Here is a 20,154-nt window from a genome sequence, read left to right on the forward strand (position 1 = left end):
GTATCCTCACCAGCATTTGGTATCATCACTATATTTTATTATATTTAGCTGTTCTAATAAGTTTATAATCATATCTCATTGTAGTATAAATTTACATTTCCCTTATGGGTAGTGATGTTGAACATCTTTTCGTGTATTTATTTGCTATCCATATCTCTTCCTTGGTAAAATATCTGTTCATGTCATTTGCCCATTTTATAACTCGACTTTTTTTTTACTATTAAATTTTGAGAGTTTTTTATGTATTGTACAAATAAGGCTTTTGCTGGATATGTGGCTTCCAAATATTTTTTTTTTTTTTTTTTGAGACAGTGTCTCGCTTTGTTGCCTAGGCTAGAGTGAGTGCCGTGGCGTCAGCCTAGCTCACAGCAACCTCAAACTCCTGGGCTCAAGCAATCCTTCTGCCTCAGCCTCCCAAGTAGCTGGGACTACAGGCATGTGCCACCATGCCCGGCTAATTTTTTCTATATATATTAGTTGGCCAATTAATTTCTTTCTATTTATAGTAGAGACGGGGTCTCGCTCTTGCTCAGGCTGGTTTCGAACTCCTGACCTTGAGCAATCCACCCGCCTCGGCCTCCCAGAGAGCTAGGATTACAGGCGTGAGCCACCGCGCCCGGCCCCAAATATTTTTGATCACATTGTAGCTTGTCTTTTTATCCTTTAACAGGGACTTTCACAGAACAAAAGTTTTTAATTTTGACAAAGCCCATTTTTTAATATTTTTCTTTTATTGATCAGACTTTTAGTGTCATGTCTAAGAACTTTTCACCTAATCCTGGTTCTTGAGGACGTTTTCTTTGAAAGTTTTATAGTTTTACATTTTACATTTAAATCCATGATCCACTTTGAATTAATTTTTCCTTTTTTATTGATATATAATAGTTGTACAGCTGGGCATGGTGGCTCACACCTGTAATCCCAATACTTTGGGAGGCCGAGGCAGGAGGACTGGTTGAGGCCAGAGTTCAAGGCCAGTCTGGGCAGCATTGTAAGACCCCCATCTTTACAAAAAAAAAAAATTAGGGCATGGTAGCACATGCCTGTAGTCCCAGCTACGTGGGAGGCTGAGGCAGGAGGATTACTTGAGCCCAGGAGTTCGAAATTATAGTGAGCTATGATCAGACCAATACACTCCAGCCTGCACAATAGAGCAAGACCCCGTCTATTAAAATAAATGTACATATTCTGAGTGTATACATGATATTTTGTTCCATGTATACAATGTGTGGTGATCAAATCAGGGTAGTTGTGATATCCATCAGCTCAAACATTTATCTTTTCTTTGTGTTAGGAACATTATAATTCTTCTCTTGTAGCTATTTTGAAATATACAATAAATTATTGTTAACTGTAGCCTCCCTACTATACTATGAAATACTAGAACTTATTGCTTCTATCTCACTGTATTTTTGTACCCATTAACCATCTCTTCATCCCCTCTTGCCCCCTGTCCTTCTCAGCCTCTGGTAGCCACCACTCTACAATCAGGGATAGTTCCTGTAGTGGGAGGGGCTGGAGAGTGCAGTGGGGCCATCATAGCTCACTGCAACCTCAAATTCCTAGGGTCAAGCAATCCTCCTGTCTCAGCCTCCCCAGAAGGTGGGACTACAGGCATGCACCACCACACCCGGCTAATTTTTCCTATTTTTAATAGAGATGGGCTCTCTAACTCAGCCTGGTGTTGAACTCCTGAGCTCAAGTGATCATCCTGCCTCGGCCTCTCAGAGTGCTAGGATTATAGGCATGAGCCACCGTGCCTGGCTGAGATTGTTTTCTTAATTTCTTTTTCAGATGATTTGTTGTTAGTGTAAAGAAATGCTACTGATTTTCACATGTTGATTTTATATCCTGCAACTTTACTGAATTTGTTTATCACTTCTAATAAATTTTTGGTGGAGTCTTTAGGGTTTTATATGTATAAGATCATATCATCAGCAAACAGAAACAATTTCACTTCTTTTCCTACTTGAATGCCTTTTATTTGTTTTTCTTGTCTAATTGCTCTGGCTAGAACTTCTAGTACTATATTGACTAGAAGTGATGAGAGTGGGTATTCTTGTCTTGCTCCCAAGCTTAGAGGAAAAGCTCTCAACTTTTCACCATCAAATATGTTAGCTGTGGACTTTTCATATATGACCTTTATTGTGCTGACATGCATTCCTTCTATTCCAAATTCTTTTTGCAACCCCCCATGTCTAATTCATTGGGGTTTTTTTTTATCATGAAAGGATGGTGAATTTTGTGAAATGCTTTTTCTGTATCTATTGAGATGATCATATAGTTTTTGTCCATCATTCTGTTAATATGGTGTATCACATTGATTGATTTGAATTTATTGAACCACCCATGCATCCCAGAGATAAATCCAACTTGATCATGATGAATTATCCTTTTAATGTGCTGTTGAATTTGATTTTCTAGCATTTTGTTGAGGATTTTTACATCTATGTTCATCAGGGATATTAGCCTGAAATTTTCAGTGTCCAGTTTTATTTTGTAGTGTCCTTGTCTGCTTTTGGTATCAGGGTAATGATGGCTTCATAGAATTGGTTGGAAGTATTTCCTCTTCTTCATTTTTTGGAAGAGTTTGAAGAGGACTGATATTGGTTATTCTTCAAATGCTTTTTAGAATTCTGCCATGAAGCCATTGGATCCTGGGCTTTTCTTTGATGGGAGATTTTTTTTATTATTGATTCAATCTCCTTATTTATTATTGGTCTGTTCAGGTTTTATGTTTCTCCTTGATTCAGTCTTGTTAGATTGTATGTTTCTAGGAATTTGTCCGTTTCTTCTAAGTTAGGCAATTTGTTGGCATATAATTATTCATAGCAATCTCTTATGGTCCTTTGTACTTCTGTAATATCAGTTGTAATATCTCCTCTTTTTTTTTTTTTGCCTTTGACCAATTTTGTTTTAATGAGAGTTTAAGGTTAGCTGTGACATCCCCCTCACCTCTAATTAACTGTGTACTCAAAAGGCACTGCATTTTAAGACACAAGGGGGAGGGTGGGTGAAGAATCCCCGAGCACTAGAGCTCAGGGTGTAACACCCATGCCAGAATGCTGAAGCCAGACTCTGACCTCAGATCCAGGCGGACTCAGCCGGAAATCTGGCCAGACTCTCAAGTCCCAGGGAAATTCACCATCCAAAATGCAAATGGATGCACCAGATCGGTGCTGAGCTTTCCCACCCCCCTGACTCCCAATACTAGGGGAAGAGAATCTATTTATGGCAAATAATTCTGAGGCTGAATCAATACATTCTGAATGAGACCAAAAAACCAGGACTCTACTAAAGGGCTTCCGTTCTGATCACCCCAACACTGTGACTGTACAAACCAGTTTTATTAGGGAACCGCCCCAGGTGCGCCTGCTCATGCTCTTGTCACACCCGTTTCTCAGATTGGCCAGGCTCAGAGGCAAGTTACCAGCTTAGCAAAGAAGAAAACTGTTCTGCAAAATAACAACTGTCAGGTTAAGGCATTACTAACTTTGCAGAAGGAAAGCACGGTTACTAGGGAAGTCTGGACAGCCCAGGTGATGACTTCTGGGAACAGGAAGCCCTCTGGGGCCAGACCATGCGGCCGTTGAGTTGGGAGATGACACTATCGCTCTGGGGTGGTAGGTCACTCCTTCAAACCCATCCATGTCACAGACAAAACGCCGTCTATTCCTTGAGCTTTACGATTTAGAAATTAGTTATATAAAAAGTGCTCTTGGCCCAGAAGCCCTGGTGTGTGTGGGCCTCGGGGTGCTCCCGCGGTCCTCTCTGGCTGGAGCAGGGGAGGATGGAGATACATGGAAGGCTGGTCAGGCTCAGTTTAGAAATGAAGTCACAACTAGGAATCGGGAGCCAGGGGGCTGAGACCCCCACTGCAATCACATGCTGAATCCTTGTCCTCCTGAGAGCAGGTGCCTACGGTTCCTTCAGTCCACAGTAGAGCTCAGAGGAGGGCGGGGCAGTGTGGCCCCGCAGCGGCCGCCCTCACTGCATGCCAAACCACTGCTCCTGGTCAGCCCACTGGGCCGCCTCATTGTCGCTGCCCTCCAGGTTCCTTTCTTCCCCACTCCCTTCCATGTCGTCCACATCCTCCTCCTGAGTGGCATCTGTGGGACTCTCCTCCTTCTCCATCTTCTGCATCCCTCTAGAGACTTCTGGTCATTGGGGTCCAAACTTACTGCTATACTATACTGGTCCATTGCTTCCTGATACTCACTGACAGCTACAAGGAAATCTCCAAGGATCCGATGCAGGACACAGTCACTCTGATTAGCCAGTGCATTCCTCAGCAAAGCAATTCCATCTTCATATTTCTGTTCTCTGCTAAGTAGTTCTGCTTTTTTCACCACAGCCTTAATGTAATCCGGCCTTTGGGTCAGGGCTTTATCTAATAAAGTTTTGGCTTTCTCCTATGTCACTGGGTCTTCAAGACAAACAGTGGCTAAAAGGGTAAGGGTCTGTGCATTGGCTCCTAGAGTTTTGTAGACGTTGTTAGCCATCACCATTGCTTCCCGAATACTGTTGGAGGCTAAGTAACATTCGATGAGACCTTCATAACAATCTAAGTGACAAGGTGCCAGCCGTATGGCCTTCCGAAAATGTATTATTGCTTGTTGGACTCTGCCCATGTTCCTAAGTGCTGCTCCCTTAAGTAGCAAAGCTTGAACACTATTACTATTCAGCTGAATGGCTTTGGCTCCTAAATAAAGGGCCTGAGAATAACGTTTGCTATAGAAGCTGTGACACCCGGAAACCACCCACGGTTCTGCATGCTGATCGGAAATATTGAAAAGGCGGCAGCCAAGGTTCTCCACATCCTCCAGCTGCCCTTTTCGTGCCAGTAGGTAGCCATACACATCCATGCCTTTTATCAGATAAGGATCCAACATCTGTGCCTGTTCAAACTTGAGGACAGAGTTCTTATTGTCTCCAGCTCTGAAGTACAGGTCTGCTAAGCTTCCCAGTAGGTCCACGTTATCTTGCAATAATGACTTTTTCTCTAGTGAACAGATGGTATTGATTGCTCTTGAGTTGTCCCCAGTGTGCACAAAAGCATATGCTTTGATCCACACAGAGAGCCAGTCCAGGTTAGGCACAGTTTGGATCACGTTCATTGTCATTGATGCCACCTCTGCACCTTTTACAGAAAGGGACAGCAAACCTAGAATGGCATCCAAGGCTAATGGGCACTGCCTCAGCACTTCCTTATAGCTGGTGACCGAAGGGCACTCCTGACCAGCCTTCTTGTACAAGTTTGCCAGCATCATGTTTATTTTAGGAGTTCTCTGTCTGGAAGGGATCCCATCAAGTATAGCAATGGCATCTTTATCTTGTTTTAGCATGGTATAGCATTCAGCCGTTTTGTATTTCACTTCAGTTTCAGATGGAAGACACTGACTTTGTGGAGTAGATGCAGAATTTCCAGTTGAAGGTCTCACTTTTGAAGTTTTACTTAGAGCTTTCTTCTGCTGTAAAGCCATGGCATACTTACAGCATTCCGATATTCCTTATCATGAAAGAGAGAATCTGCATGATACACCAAAAGCTGGTACTTCTGAGATGGGGAGAATAACTCAGGGTTATTATTACTCATTGGAAGTAACAAGCTGCTGAGGAGCCACACGTTGGAGTGCAGCCCCGTGGCCGCCATGTCCCGCACGTGGTCTATCACATTCATCCTGCCCGGCAAGGCCGCCGACAGCGGCAGCAGCAGTACCAGCGGCAGCAGCAGTACCAGCTCGAAAAGCCTGTATAAGCTCCTGAGGGGAAGGCTCCAAAATGAATATCTCCTCTTTTATTTCTGATTTTCTTTGAGTCTTCTCTCTTTTTTTTCTTAGTCTGGCTAAAGGTTTGTCCATTTTGTTTATATTTTCAAAGAACCAACTCTTCCTTTCAGTGATCTTTTCTAGCATCTTTCTAGTCTCTATTTCACTTATTTCTGCTGTGATCTTTATTATTTCCTTCATTCTACTGATTTTGGGCTTAGTTTGTTCTTCTTTTTCTAGTTCCTTGAGGTATAATGTTAGGGTTAGGCTATTTTTTTGAGATCTTCCTTTTCTGATGTAGGTATTTATTGCTATACACTTCCTTTGGTGGTATCTGTGTAGCCTTGCATTGGTGTCTGTGCATTTGAAGGAGTAAACCTCTCTTTCAGTCTTTTCAGACTGATTTCAGCAAGTTAGTTCTCTGGGTTGATGGGATTTTCTCCAGAATCATGGTTGAGCGGGATTGATCTGGGTCACGTGGTTGATGCCGGGTTTACAGTAGAGACCAAAATTGGTGGGCCTGTTAGCAGGGGCTTTAGTGGGCATGGGGCCTCTCTGGTCCCTGGGTGAACTGGACTGTTTCCAGGACCTTGGTCTTTGGGGTGAAGATCCACTTTAGTGTTCACAGATGGCAGACCTGTTACCAGGTATGCTGATGAGTGTGGCTTCCTCCATGTCTCTGGGAGGGGTCCCATTGTATCATTGGATGGGTCCCTGGCCATACTGTTCCTGGCTGTCTCAGTTCCAGAGACAGCCATGGACACAGGGTTGTTTGAAGGTCCATAGCTGAGACTAAGATATTCAGGCTTGTTTCCCATTAGGCTCCTGGATGAGCAAGCCTACTATCATACTGCAGTTGAGAAGGATTAGAGCCTATTTATAAGGCTGTTTCAAGATCCATAATGAGACTGAGGTCAGGGAGTCAGCCTGCAGGGGCACTGCTGGATATGTCTCCCTCCAGGATGAAGATCCACGAACTCAGATGGGAATGTCTCCTGGTGGGACCCCAGCTCAGCAGAACTGCTTCCAGACCACAGCTGGGAGGGGCTGAAACTGAACTTCAGTGCTATTTCAGGAACTGCTGTAGAAATGATGTTGGCAAGCCCAACATGGCGGCACTGGCAGGCAAGACTCCCAGCAGTTCCTTATGTGGGAAGAATTGCTCCAGGATTGCAACTGAGAGGGGCTGGAGCTGAGACAAGGCTCCTTCAGGAACTGCTATAGGACAAAGGTTGGCAAGCTTATCCAGGTGTAGTCTCCTTGTAGTTTCCTGAACAAGCAGGCTAACTCCCTGGTTTTGGCAGAGAGGGGCTGGAGCTGAGACAAGGCTCCTTCAGGATCTGCTATGGGATATAGGCTGGCAAGCCTGTCCCTGTGACACAGACAGGCACATCTCCCAGCAGTTCCCTGTGCCTTTGGGTTTGCTTCCAGACTGCAGCTGAGAGGGGCTGGAGTCAAGCTTCCAGACCCCTTCAGGATCTGCTATGGGATGGAAGCTGGCAAGCCTGTCACAGTGGCTCAGACAAGCTAGTCTCCTAGCAGTTTTCTGTGTGGGTGGGATTACTCCTGGGCTCTGGCAGAGAGGGGCTGGAGCTAAAACACGGTCCCTTCAGGATCTACTGTGGGACAGAGGCCAGCAAGCCTGTCCTGGTGGCATAGATGGGCAAATTTCCCTCTGGGTCCTTATGCAAGTGTTACTAATCTGGGACCACAGTTGAGGGGGACTAGAGCTGAATTACAGGATAGCTTTTGGGCCCAATCCTTAGACTGAAGTTGGCAAGCCTGTCTGCTAAGGCACCAGAGTGCATGATTCCTACCAGACCCCTTGAAAGATGATTTTGGTAGCAAGCTCAAGGCCAAATGAGGTTGTAGCCAAGCCCTTAGGAAAATAGGGCTATTTCTGGGTCTGAAACCAGGATATTGATCAGCTGGTTTGCCACTGAGGTGCAGGTCTGCACTTCAAAATGACCCTCCCGGGTCTCGGGCTCCACTAGGGCTTCACAACCTCCCAGCTGAATCCCAAGGCTCCCACAAAGATACTTTTGTCCATGGATGGGTGCAGAATTCTTGTTATTATGGGAGGATATGCATGAGGGACCTCCTATTCTACCATCTTGCTCTCTCCTATTTTCTGTTACAATTTTTATAGCTTTAGCCTTTATATTTAGGTCTCTGATACATTTTTAGTTAATTTTTGATATGATACACAAGTGGATATCCAATTTTCCCAGCACCATTTATTGAACTGTCTATCTAGGAACTGATCTATCCTTTCACCATTGAAATGACTTGCATCTTTGTCAAATATCAATTGACCATAAATATAAAAGTTTATTTTTTGATTCTCAGTTCTATTCCATTGATATATATGTCTGTCTTTATGCCAGCACCACATTGTATTGATACCTGAGCTTTATAACAAGTTTTAAAATTGAAAAGTAAAAATCTTCCAACTTTGTTCTTGAAAATTGTTTTGGGTAGACTGGGTCTATTCTATTTAATTTAAGGATCAGTGTGAAGTCAGAAACCGAAGAGTCTGAGATTTTACCCTACTTGCAACCTAACAGGTTAGTTTGTCACAGTTTTACAGAAGACATCAGACCCCTGTGTAGCATCTGGCATCCATTTCCCATGCCCCAATTGTCCACATGGCAACACAAATGAGGGCCAGATATTTACCTACACATGCAGTAGGTTTCATCACAGGAGAAATCCCCCCAAATTAGAAGACTCTGAGTTTATATAAGGTTTACTGGCACATCTGTGTACCCTCCCCTTTAGGAAGAGAGAGAGAATGACTTCATCTTTACTCTGGAATGTAAACAAATCTTCTCTGGGTAGAGGAGTGGAAGGTCTCTAGGTTTATTACCTTGAAATGTAAGCAGATGTCTACTGGGGAGACACATCTCTAAATCTCTAGCTTCCAAGGGCTTTGCTGTTCAAACATGTTCTTTGTTCAGAAGACCTAGACCGTGCAACTGCAAAGTATCTATGGAGAATTATCTCCTAATCAGCTTGTCAATTTCCACAAAAAAATTGTGTTGGAAATTTGATAGAGATTGTGTTAGTCTACCGATCAATTTGAGGAGAATTGCCTTATTACTGAGTTTTCTAATTCATGAACATGGGATGTCTCTCCATTTGTTTAGGTCTTCTTTAATTTCCCTCATGAATGTTTTTATATTTTCAGTGTAGATCTCTTACACTTACTTTGTTAACTTTATTCTTTTCTTTTTTTTTTTCATCTCTGCTGCTTGAATCAGAATGTTACATTTATTTTTAAGTATTTTATTCTTTTTAGTGCTATTGTGAATGGAATTGTTTTCTTAATTTCACTTTTGGATTATTCATTGCTCATAAATAGTAATACAATTGATTTTTGTATATTTACATAGTATCCTGTGACCTTATTGAACAGTTTATTAGTTCTAATAGGTGTGTGTGTGTGAATTCCTTAGGATTTTCTAAATAGAGGATCAGGTCATCTGCAAATAAAGACAGTTTTACTTCTTAATAATCTAGATGCCTTTTATTTTTCTTGTTTGATTGTACTGGCTAGAACTTACAATACAATGTTGAATAGAGGTGGCAAGATTGGGCATCCTTGCCTTGTTCCAAGTCTTGGAGGGAAACATCTAATCTTTCACCATTAAGTATGATGCTAACTGCAGGTATTTTTGTAGATGTTCTTTCTCAGGTTGAAGAAGTTCCCTTCTATTCTAAATTTTTTAAGAGTTTATATTATGAATGTAAAATGCTTTTTCTATATCTATTGAAATGGTCACATGGTTTTTGTTCTTTATTCTATTATGTTGTTTATTTTCAAGTGAATTTAATTTTCTTGAACTTTTAGAAGGAGGTATGGATTTTATAACTTTATGGCTATAGCTCTCTTCTATTGTTTTTGTGAAGTGTCAAAAAATGGTGGCTTAATTTCTGAAATCTATTCCCCTCCCCTACTTTTTCTGGACCTGTTCTTTCCTTTGTCTCTATTGTCACTATCCTGTTCAATTTAGAATGGTCAGCAGATCTCCTCAGTGTGGATCTTTATCCTCAAAGGATGATTTAGCTGGTTAGTTCTAAGAGCTTAGATGACTCAGACTATTTTAGCTCTCTTAGACCTTACTGCAGACCATCACCATTAGGGTTTACCCTTACTTACAGTTTTAGCTCCTGTTCTCACTTTGGCTCTCTGAGCTTTCAGTGAGTACCTATCAGTTATTTGTTGTTCTACTAAGGTCAATGAGATGCCCTGTTGCTTCCCTAAGCATCTTTCTGTACATATGCCAATACTGTACACATTGTACCTGTCACTGGTTTGTTCCTACTTGCTCATATTTTGGTTTTTGAGGGGGTAATTTATCATCTAGTTTTGTTGTACAAATAACTCTTATTAAAAGAAAGATAGACGCTGAATAACATGAAAACAAAAATGGGAAACCAAAGAACAAAAGTGAAGTATGTCAAATCTGGGGACTATGACAGGGATATGTGTGTGAGTGTGTGTGGGTGGGGTGATAATCACTTTTGTTGGACAAAATCTTCTGTACATCAGGTGGCAGGAAGAAAATGATACTCTTCACCTTTACTATACAAACTACTACTTTAACTTGCTAATTTCTTGTTTTTAATTTAGTGAAAATTAAGTTACGTTAGGGAACCTGCAATCATATTGCATGCAGGTAGTTATGGGTGGGGAAGAAAAAAGATTAATGAGCTGATATACTGGTGTTGCAACAGATGTGATTTGAATCCTTCAAATACAATGCTTGAGGTTTTTATCATGGTGAGATAATGACACGTGTTATTACAGGGTATTCTCTGTTAAAGGAGGGAGATCTTGAGAGTGGATTTTACTCACAACTGCCATCAGTAGACAAATAAAATAAGTGAATGCTCGTGACCTAAGTACAAGTGTTACTCAATTGAGTTAATAAAGTCTAACAAATTTAAAACCAGTAAAAATAATCTAGAGCTCTAGGTGGATACTTTTGAAACAAATAACTGTGCCTTTGAACCATAAGATGATTTATAAGAAGGTAAATATATAGAGTCAATTTTAAAAATAAATATTTTAAAATCTGGCATGCTGTGTGACTAGAATTCTCAGTGACTGAAACAGGGAATTTCCATTTGAAAAAGTAAAATGTTGGTCTTTTGGATATTTCAAGCCCTCCTCCACACACACTATTCTTATCCCAAGACTTTTATTTCAGCCATCGTGTAATATCTTAAATTTCTCCACAAATAACTTTTTCCTTTTGTCTTCAAATCCCCAGAAGTTTAAAATCATGCATTTAAAACCTTTAAAAATCCCTAGTACATTTAATAATTTAATAGTGTCTAAATGTGGAAATGTAACTCCAGTTCATTAGCTGAGAGTAACTTTTTAAAAATTATAAATAATCAAAAAGTAAAGCTTAACAAAAAAGATTTGTCTTAAATACTGAAACTCCATAATAAAAAAGTAGGGGATATACTTCTCAAGTCATTGTATTTTACTTAAGAGCCATAGAAGGAAACTCACACATTTATAAAATATTTTTAATGTAAATACATTAGAAAGCAAATCTTAATTTTTAAATCAAATTTCTAGTTTCAGATTTCTTTCCGACAGCCTAGTATATTCCAATTAAATGCCATAATAGCTGGTTATACTTTAAAATTATGGGAAGATTAATTAAAGGTTTTACTCAGGAAAATTAAAAATATGTTGCAAAGTGATGATATCCAAATAACTTGAAAATTCAATTAAAAATTAATAGGCAAGTGCCTCATTAACACCATCAAGCAATTCTGATATTTGCGGAATACAGATGCTAGTTCCAGAAGCCTCCTGCTTCCTTCTTCATCCTACCAATGCAATTTGTACATGTTGTTAACAGAGAGAGATTTACAGTAAGCAGAGTTTGATGAACAAAACTGTATGTCTAATATTATCTGTATCTAAGAAATACTTATTTCACTTAACTTTGTTCAAAATTGGGATAACACTGAACAGGAGATTACAGTAAAAGATTAGTTTTCCTGGATATCAACCAGTCTCCTAAATTTTTTAGGGTGGTGAGTGGGGTAACAAGGTGAATGAAGCAAGAAAGGAAAGAGATCACAAATGAATTTTTGAGAAGAGAAAAAATAATACATATGTAAACAAAGCAAACCAACCTCTGGCTCATCAAGATCTACAGTCTGAAGAAGGAGAAACCCACATTTATAACTCCTAGGTTGAATCGCAACTAGAATATGCAACATGATTCATTTAAAATACTTATGCATAGTTCTTTCCGTGCTTAGCGCAGCCATGGCCCACGGTCCCAAGAAGCATCTGAAGCGTGTAGCAGCTCCAAAGCATTGGATGCTGGATAAGCTGACCAGTATGTTTGCTCCTCTCCATCCACCGGTCCGGTCCCCACAAGCTGAGAGAGTGTCTCCCACTCATCATTTTCCTAAGAAACAGGCTTAAGTATGCCCTGACAGGAGATGAAGTGAAGATCTGCATGCAGCGCTTCATTAAAATCGATGGCAAGGTCCGAACTGATATAACCTACCCTGCTGGATTTATGGATGTCATCAGCATTGACAAGACTGGAGAGAATTTCCGTCTGATTTATGCTTTGCTGTTCATCGTATCACACCTGAGGAGGCCAAGTACAAGTTGTGCAAAGTGAGAAAAATCTTTGTGGGCACAAAAGGAATCCCTCATCTGGTGACTCATGATGCTCGTACCATCCGCTATCCTGATCCACTCATCAAAGTGAATGACACCATTCAGATTGATTTGGAGACTGGCAAGATTACTGATTTCATCAAGTTTGACACTGGTAACCTGTGTATGGTGACTGGAGGCGCTAACTTGGGAAGAATTGGTGTGATCACCAACAGAGAAAGACATCCTGGGTCTTTTGATGTGGTTCAAGTGAAAGATGCCAATGGCAACAGCTTTGCCACTCGCCTCTCCAACATTTTCGTTATAGGCAAAGGCAACAAACCATGGATTTCTCTTCCTCGAGGAAAAGGTATCCGCCTCACCATTGCTGAAGAGAGGGATAAGAGACTGGCAGCCAAACAGAGCAGTGGGTGAAATGGTCTCCATGCAACATAATAACATGTTAAAAAGTTATTTGTACTTAATTAAAGATATTACAGTGTGAAAAAAAAATACTTATGCAGCACCTACTATGTGCCAGGGATGGTTCTAAACACTGAGATGAAAGAAGGCAAAACAAACAAAAATTCCTACCTGCAAAAGATTATATTCTGATGGGAAAAGCAAATTAAAACAAGGTTAATAAAGTTATAGAATATAAGTATAGATATAAAAAGAGGTTATATCAATAATGTTAAGTACTAAAGAGAAAAAAATAAAGCCAGGAAGGGGATAGGATGTTATGGGCCAGGATTGTTGTGGTAGTATGGGGATTAATAAGAAGGTAACATTAGGTAATATCTAATGATGGTATCTGGGGAAAGAGTATTCCAGGCAGAGGAAAGAGTAAATGCCAAAATCTTGAGACAGGAGCTTGTCTAATGTGCTGGATGAATTATAAGTAGGCCAGTGTGGCTGAAGTGATGAGCTTAGACAGGTATGTGAAAGCAGCTCATGCCCAGCCCATTGTAAGGTCTTAGAACTTGACTTTGAGTGAGTTAGAGAGGTATGGGAAGGTTTGGAGGAATGTCACCATCTGACTTTTATTTTTAACAGGATCACTCTGACTGCTGTGATGAGAACAGAGTGAATCAAGAGAGGGCTTCCTTTTTAAGATTAGAGGAATAATAACTTCCTTTCAGGTACACTAATAGAGTAGTCCAGTAGAGAGGGTAAAATTGATAATGGAAAAAGAGGAGAGTTATAACTTATCAACAACTTAGCAAAGATAGCTAACCAGTTACCTTAGACAATCCAAATGTATCTAATATACTATGTAATTTACTTATTTATTGTATTTGTTATTTGTTGTCTACCTCCCCCCATTAGAATGTAAGCTCTATGAGGGCAAGAACTGTTGTTTATTTCCTATGGTTATATATCCCAAGCACAGACTGTTACCTGGAACATAGTAGGAGCTCAGTAAATTTTTGCTACATGAACATATTTTTATGGGCATAAAGAGAAAAACAGTCTGTCACATAGGTACAAGCACTTGGTTTGGAGTATGGGGCAGCACTTGGGAACCATGAGAAGAGATGGTGCCTAAAGAAATACAGAGAGAAATGCCAAGCTAGCCAATGGCATAACACCATCTGATGGGGACAAAGAAATACATTGTCCTCTTATGCTCCATGTTTTATGATTATATTTGAAATCCCTTTGTATCCAGAGTAAAATGTAGGGAAGGATTTCTATTATCTGCTGCACATTTACCTGAACATACTTGATAAATATACTAGTCTGAAGGACTGCCTAGATTAAGGGTTCTATACTGTTTTTCACAGGGCTCACCAGGGCAGTGATTCTAGTTATTAGGCCATGTAATTTCCTAAAGCATTCCCAACCCTGTGTGTACCACTGTGAGAATCACTATTAAAGATTAAATATTTTTAATTTCTTAAAGACTATTTTTAGAGAAACATTAAAATTTTATTCATTTGGCCAGACCACAGAAGTCAGTTCTCTCAATGTTTTTTATACAATATACTGAGTATTCTCTTTGACAGTAACCAAGGCCTAGGGAAAAGTGAAGCTGCTGTGTCACAGTGACCCTCTTATCCAGAGGATTCAACTAAATGTCAGATTCTCTCCTCTAGTTTGGAAAACTTAAGAAAGGTCATATTCTCTATAACACAAGTTTTAATTTGACACTTACAAGGGCACCTTATTTGAAAACAATACCGATTGAATTGCTATTTAAAGGCTGAAACTCACATACTGCTTTGAGCTTAAATGCTCATTGCTCAGCTAATAAACTGGGCATTATTGTCAGTGATAAATACATTTATCTCTTTGTAATAGAGAATAATTAACGCTTGCCTTTCTGTCCTCAAAGAAACAGTTGTCATGGTCCTAACAGCTGAATTCATTATCTCACTCACACAAGGCTGCTATTTTAATCAGGGGAATTACTGCAGTAAATAATTTTATAAATAGAATAGATAGAAGCCATGTATTTATTTATTTATTTATTTATTACAGATGAGGTCTTGCTGTGTTGTCCAGGCTGTAGTATAGTGGCTACTCACAGGTGTGATCATAGCTAGTGAATTGCAGCCTCAAACTCCTGGCCTCAAACAAGCCTCCCATCTCAGCCTCAGGTGAGCGCCATCACACCCAGCTATCTTTTAAAAGATTTCTTGATCTCTGTATCTTAGGAAAAGACAATTTTTTATCTTTCTTGTGACAGAGATAACTTGATTTGATAGATCACTGGTTTTTTGGTTTTTTTTTTTTTTTCAATTAACATGCAATGTTATTGACATTTTGTGCACATACACCTCTGTGGATTGTAACACATTTATAGATTCCTGTAACCATGCCACATTCAGGATAAGGAACAATTATATCACATTCCCCCACCCCCAACTCTGTCACTGAAGCAGGGGTTGGCAAACTACACATAAGTCAAATCTGGTCCGTGGCCTGTTTTCTTAGGGCCCAGAAGCTAAGAATGTTTTTCACATTTTTAAAAGGTTGTAAAAGGAACAAAACAACAAACAAAAATGAAGAATATGCGACAGAGATCATATGTTCAAAGCCTAGAACAAAGGTGGGGAACCTTTTCATACTGGAAGGTCGCATTAATTTAGCTATGATTAAATAAGGCCACATTCAAGAAACTTCAATTAGATATACTTAAAAATGTACATTATTTTGTAAAAATCTAACTCCCATGTACTTAATAATTTCAAAAAATGAAAACTATTTGTTGATTTTAAAGTTAACTAACCTTTTAATGACTTTGTTGTATCTGCATTTTGTTGGAAAGCATTTGAATATTTGATTGCAGCATGGAGGTCCACAGTTTCAGTTGATCCACTAGATGGATATCAATTATTTGTGACCTTAAGAGTGTCTTGATTTGGGTTAGGTAGGAAAATGTAGATTTGCAGCAATAAGTGGTTAGAGAGCAAGAAAGCATTTTTGGGGCATGTTGCCGAAGGTGTGGGTATTATGCATTTTTCTATATTTCAATTGGATCTTTCTTAGCATCAAACAATGACTTTAAAATGTCATCTAACAGAGGTCAATCAATTCCATCTGTAGTTCTTTAGGTGTTTTGTTATATCAACTAGGTGAGGCTGGAATGCTGATGTCATGATTCTCAAAGTCAGTGAACCTTTCATTGTATTCTCCAATTAATAGGTCTATTACAGCTGTGTATGCTTCAAATGATTTGCATATATCACCTGCTCATCAGTGACCTTTGCTAATTGGGGAAAATGTTCATCCAAAATTTCCTTTTGAAGAAGATGTGTTTTGAAAAAGATAGCTTTTTTCCAAAATGTTTGGGGTCTTTTTTGCCACATATATATAGACTTAGTTTTACCTTGCAAAGAAATATTCAAGCTGTTTTTTTTTTTAAATAGTACAAACTTTATTCACAAATAAGACTCCAGAAAGTTAAAAGCAGGGACAGCTCAATTTGTGAAAAGTAAACATAAAAAGGTATCATGCTATTTTATTTAAAATTGCAAATTAGTTTTTTTATTTTTTTTTATTTTTTTATTTTTTATTTTTTTTTGAGACAGAGTCTCACTTTGTTGTCCAGGCTAGAGTGAGTGCCGTGGCGTCAGCCTAGCTCACAGCAACCTCAAACTCGTGGGCTCGAGTGATCCTTCTGCCTCAGCCTCCCGAGTAGCTGGGACTACAGGCATGTGCCACTATGCCCGGCTAATTTTTTTTATATATATATATATCAGTTGGCCAATTAATTTCTTTCTGTTTATAGTAGAGACGGGGTCTCGCTCTTGCTCAGGCTGGTTTTGAACTCCTGACCTTGAGCAATCCGCCCGCCTCGGCCTCCCAAGAGCTAGGATTACAGGCGTGAGCCACAGCGCCCGGCCAGTTTTTTTAAATGGTTGAGATATTAAATTCCATTCCTGCTTCTCAGATTTCCACAAAGTAGCATTATGTATCCTCAGTCCTATGGAGTCATGGTGGAGATTCCAAGTTGCCTCTCAATATTGAAGTGAACAGCTCAGTTTTTTCTCCTGTAATAAAGGTACATTTGATACACAAGGGAAGGTAGCATTCAGATTCTTACAAGATTGTGTTGCAGAAGCACCTCCCGTGTCTTCATTCTCAACGTATATTCTCAGCCTTGTTTCCTATTGGGTAACATTGCCAGTTTCACCAACTCTTTCAACTTCATTTAAAGGAGGCTGCTGCCTGAAAATTGGTATAACAGTATCTACTGCCGTTGGGTACTCATAGTCCCTGGGCAGTTGTGGAGGGAGGTTGAGGAGGGAGTCTTCCTTGAACCCAGAAATTTGAGGCCAGCCTTTTGGGTAACATAACAGGAATGCGCATTTGTGGAGGACACACAACAGAGGCATTTCAGATTAGATATTACTGTATAGTGGGACATACATGATTTTAGTTTTAAATAGAACAAATTCCTCGAAAGTTTCAGTTACAATACCACATTCACTAGGATGGTAGAAAAACTCATAGTATGCATCTAGCTCAACATCAGTTACAGGGCAGTCGTCTCCTCAATACACTTCCTGGGCGCCCATATAATAATTGTGAAATATAGTGGGTGGGTTTAATCCTGACACAGAACCAATGATGGATGCATTGTACTTGAATAGCTGTCCAGTCTTCAGCACAGTCCATATGAAGCAATGAAGGAGAAAGAGCCCCCTTAACTCCAGGACAGTCTTCATTTGCCCAGATTGGAAACCAAATCTCACTCAGGAAACTCAAGCTGTTTTGATTTGACATGATATAACACAGATATGCTGTGTTCCTATAGAAATCTTCTTGCAATAATTCACATTGCTTCATAAAATTGATAGCCAATGCACTTTAGAATGATACAGCAAATCCACACTGAATACCTCATCTTTTCAACTTTAGCATGTTACGAAACTGATGATGCTGTGTTACATTTGCAGGAATATAGTTAACAATACTTATAACTTGTTAAATGTCACTTAAAATAGTAGCTTTAGCACAGAGATTTTGCTGATGCAAGATACCATGAAAAGAAATGGGAGCATCTGGATCTGTTAATATATTATTTTATCTGTGCAATAAACCCTTCATGTTTTCCTGTCATGAAAGGTGCCCTGTCTATACATACACTCACTGAATTTACCAAATTCAGACCAACTTCACAATATTTATCTTGAAAGTTGCTGAAGACATCTATTCCTGATGTTCTGTACACAAGAGTGCCCAAAGCGAGTAATTCTTTGTAGCAAAGAAAATCTTCTGTTATGACCTGAATGAAATATAAAACCTGCATCGAGTCAGTAGTATTAGCTGATTCATCCAAAGTGATTGAATAATATATATTTTCCTTTTGAAGTATTACATGAAGTTGTTCTGTTAAGTTGAAGGCTAATTCATGCTGCCGATCAATTATGGTTCTCCTTGAGAGAGGCAATTGTTCGAAACGTTATTGGGGTCTAAGCATCCTACAACTTTGAGAATGCATTCTTTCACAATTTCTACATCACTGAATGGCTTCCCTTTTTCCCCAAGTATAATATATAAGCTACTTTATAAGTTGCTTCAGTGGCATTACTTCCAGATCTTACTGCTCCTTGAAAGAATTGTCTTTCCTTTTGCTTTTCATCTTTTAATTTCTGCAATACAACCTTTTGTGCCTCTCTAATTTAAAATATCTGGCTGGGCATGGTGGCTCACACCATGCACCATTACACCTGTAATCCTAGCACTCTGGGAGGCCGACACGGGTAGATTGCTCAAGGTCAGGAGTTCAAAACCAGCCTGAGCGAGACCCCGTCTCTACTAAAAATAGAAATAAATTAATTGGCCAACTAAAAATATATATACAAAAAATGAGCCGGGCATGGTGGTGCATGCCTGTAGTCCCAGCTACTCGGGAGGCTGAGGCAGAAGGATCGCTTGAGCCCAAGAGATTGAGGTTGCTGTGAGCTAGGCTGATGCCACGGCAGTCACTCTAGCTGGGCAACAAAGTGAGACTCTGTCTCAAAAATAAAATAAAATATAAAATATCTGTGGTCCTTATGAGTGTTATAATGCTCATGAGCATTGAATTTCTTTAATGTTGATATTGCAGTATTACAAAGCAAGCAAATCATCTTATCTTTAGCAGAATCAAGATAATATTGCAATTCCCAATCCTTATTTAAAAATCTGTTTTCTGGGCCAGGCGTGGTGGCTCACGCCTGTAATCCTAGCACTCTGGGAGGCCGAGGCGGGTGGATTGCTTGAGGTCAGGAGTTCGAAACCAGCCTGAGCAAGAGCGAGACCCCGTCTCTACTATAAATAGAAAGGAATTAATTGGCCAACTAATATATATAGAAAAAATTAGCCGGGCATGGTGGCCCATGTCTGTAGTCCCAGCTACTCGGGAGGCTGAGGCAGGAGGATTGCTTGAGTCCAGGAGATTGAGGTTGCTGTGAGCTGGGCTGACACCATGGCACTCACTCTAGCCTGGGCAACAAGGTGAGACTCTGTCTCAAAAAAAAAAAAAAATCTGTTTTCTTCCTTCAGCATTCTCTTGGTCTTCTTTGACATGATGGGCTGTTAAGCAGATGGAATTAAAAAATACTATTGAGCTGTGCAACTATTCACAAATTCCACTTCAAACAGAAACACAGTGCACCGTTGTCAAAAACTAATAACAGACTGGTGTACTTGACCCCATAAACTCTCACCAACCAATTTCCTGCAGTAGTGGTGCCCATCAGGCGGGGGAAGTTAGAACTAAATCATGAGGGTAGCAGTCGTCAATTTAGCCCTTATGACTTACTAATGTTCTAATTGTGCTGGTCAATCTGGAAGGATCATTTCATTGAAACTTATTTTATTCTTTGGTATTTTAAATACATTCATTTTAAAAGTCAAATAAAAATATAAAAGGCAAACAAAAATGTATTAATAAAAATAAAGAGGATTTGTTCTATAAAATTTGGATTCAGTCAAAAGGCTGCACTTAAGGACCTAGAAAGCCACAGGTTCCCCATCCCTGGCCTAGAATATTTACTATATGACTCTCTACAGAAAGTTTGCTGACCCCTACTTTAGAGTCATATCCTCCCCTTAACCCTTGGAAATCACTGATCTGTTCTCTGTCACTATAGTTTTATCTTTTAGAACATGACACATAAATAGAATCATACAGTATATAGCCATTTGAGATTTTTGAGCACTATGCCTTTGAGATTCACCCATGTTATTGCATATATCAATAGTCCTTTCCCTTTTATTACTGAGAAGAATTCCATTTTATGG

The 20,154-nt window shown here is 39.8% G+C and overlaps 1 long non-coding RNA gene and 1 pseudogene across 1 annotated transcript in view; one reads left to right on the forward strand and one right to left on the reverse strand.

Annotated features, from left to right (window-relative positions):
- LOC142865901 (uncharacterized) overlaps positions 1-20,154 on the forward strand; it is a 161,494-nt gene that overhangs the window by 28,632 nt on the left and 112,708 nt on the right. The window lies entirely within an intron of this gene.
- On the reverse strand, positions 3,988-5,700 carry LOC105880640 (anaphase-promoting complex subunit 7 pseudogene; annotated as a pseudogene).

Source organism: Microcebus murinus, chromosome X, assembly GCF_040939455.1.
Source record: "Microcebus murinus isolate Inina chromosome X, M.murinus_Inina_mat1.0, whole genome shotgun sequence".
Taxonomy (NCBI): domain Eukaryota; kingdom Metazoa; phylum Chordata; class Mammalia; order Primates; family Cheirogaleidae; genus Microcebus; species Microcebus murinus.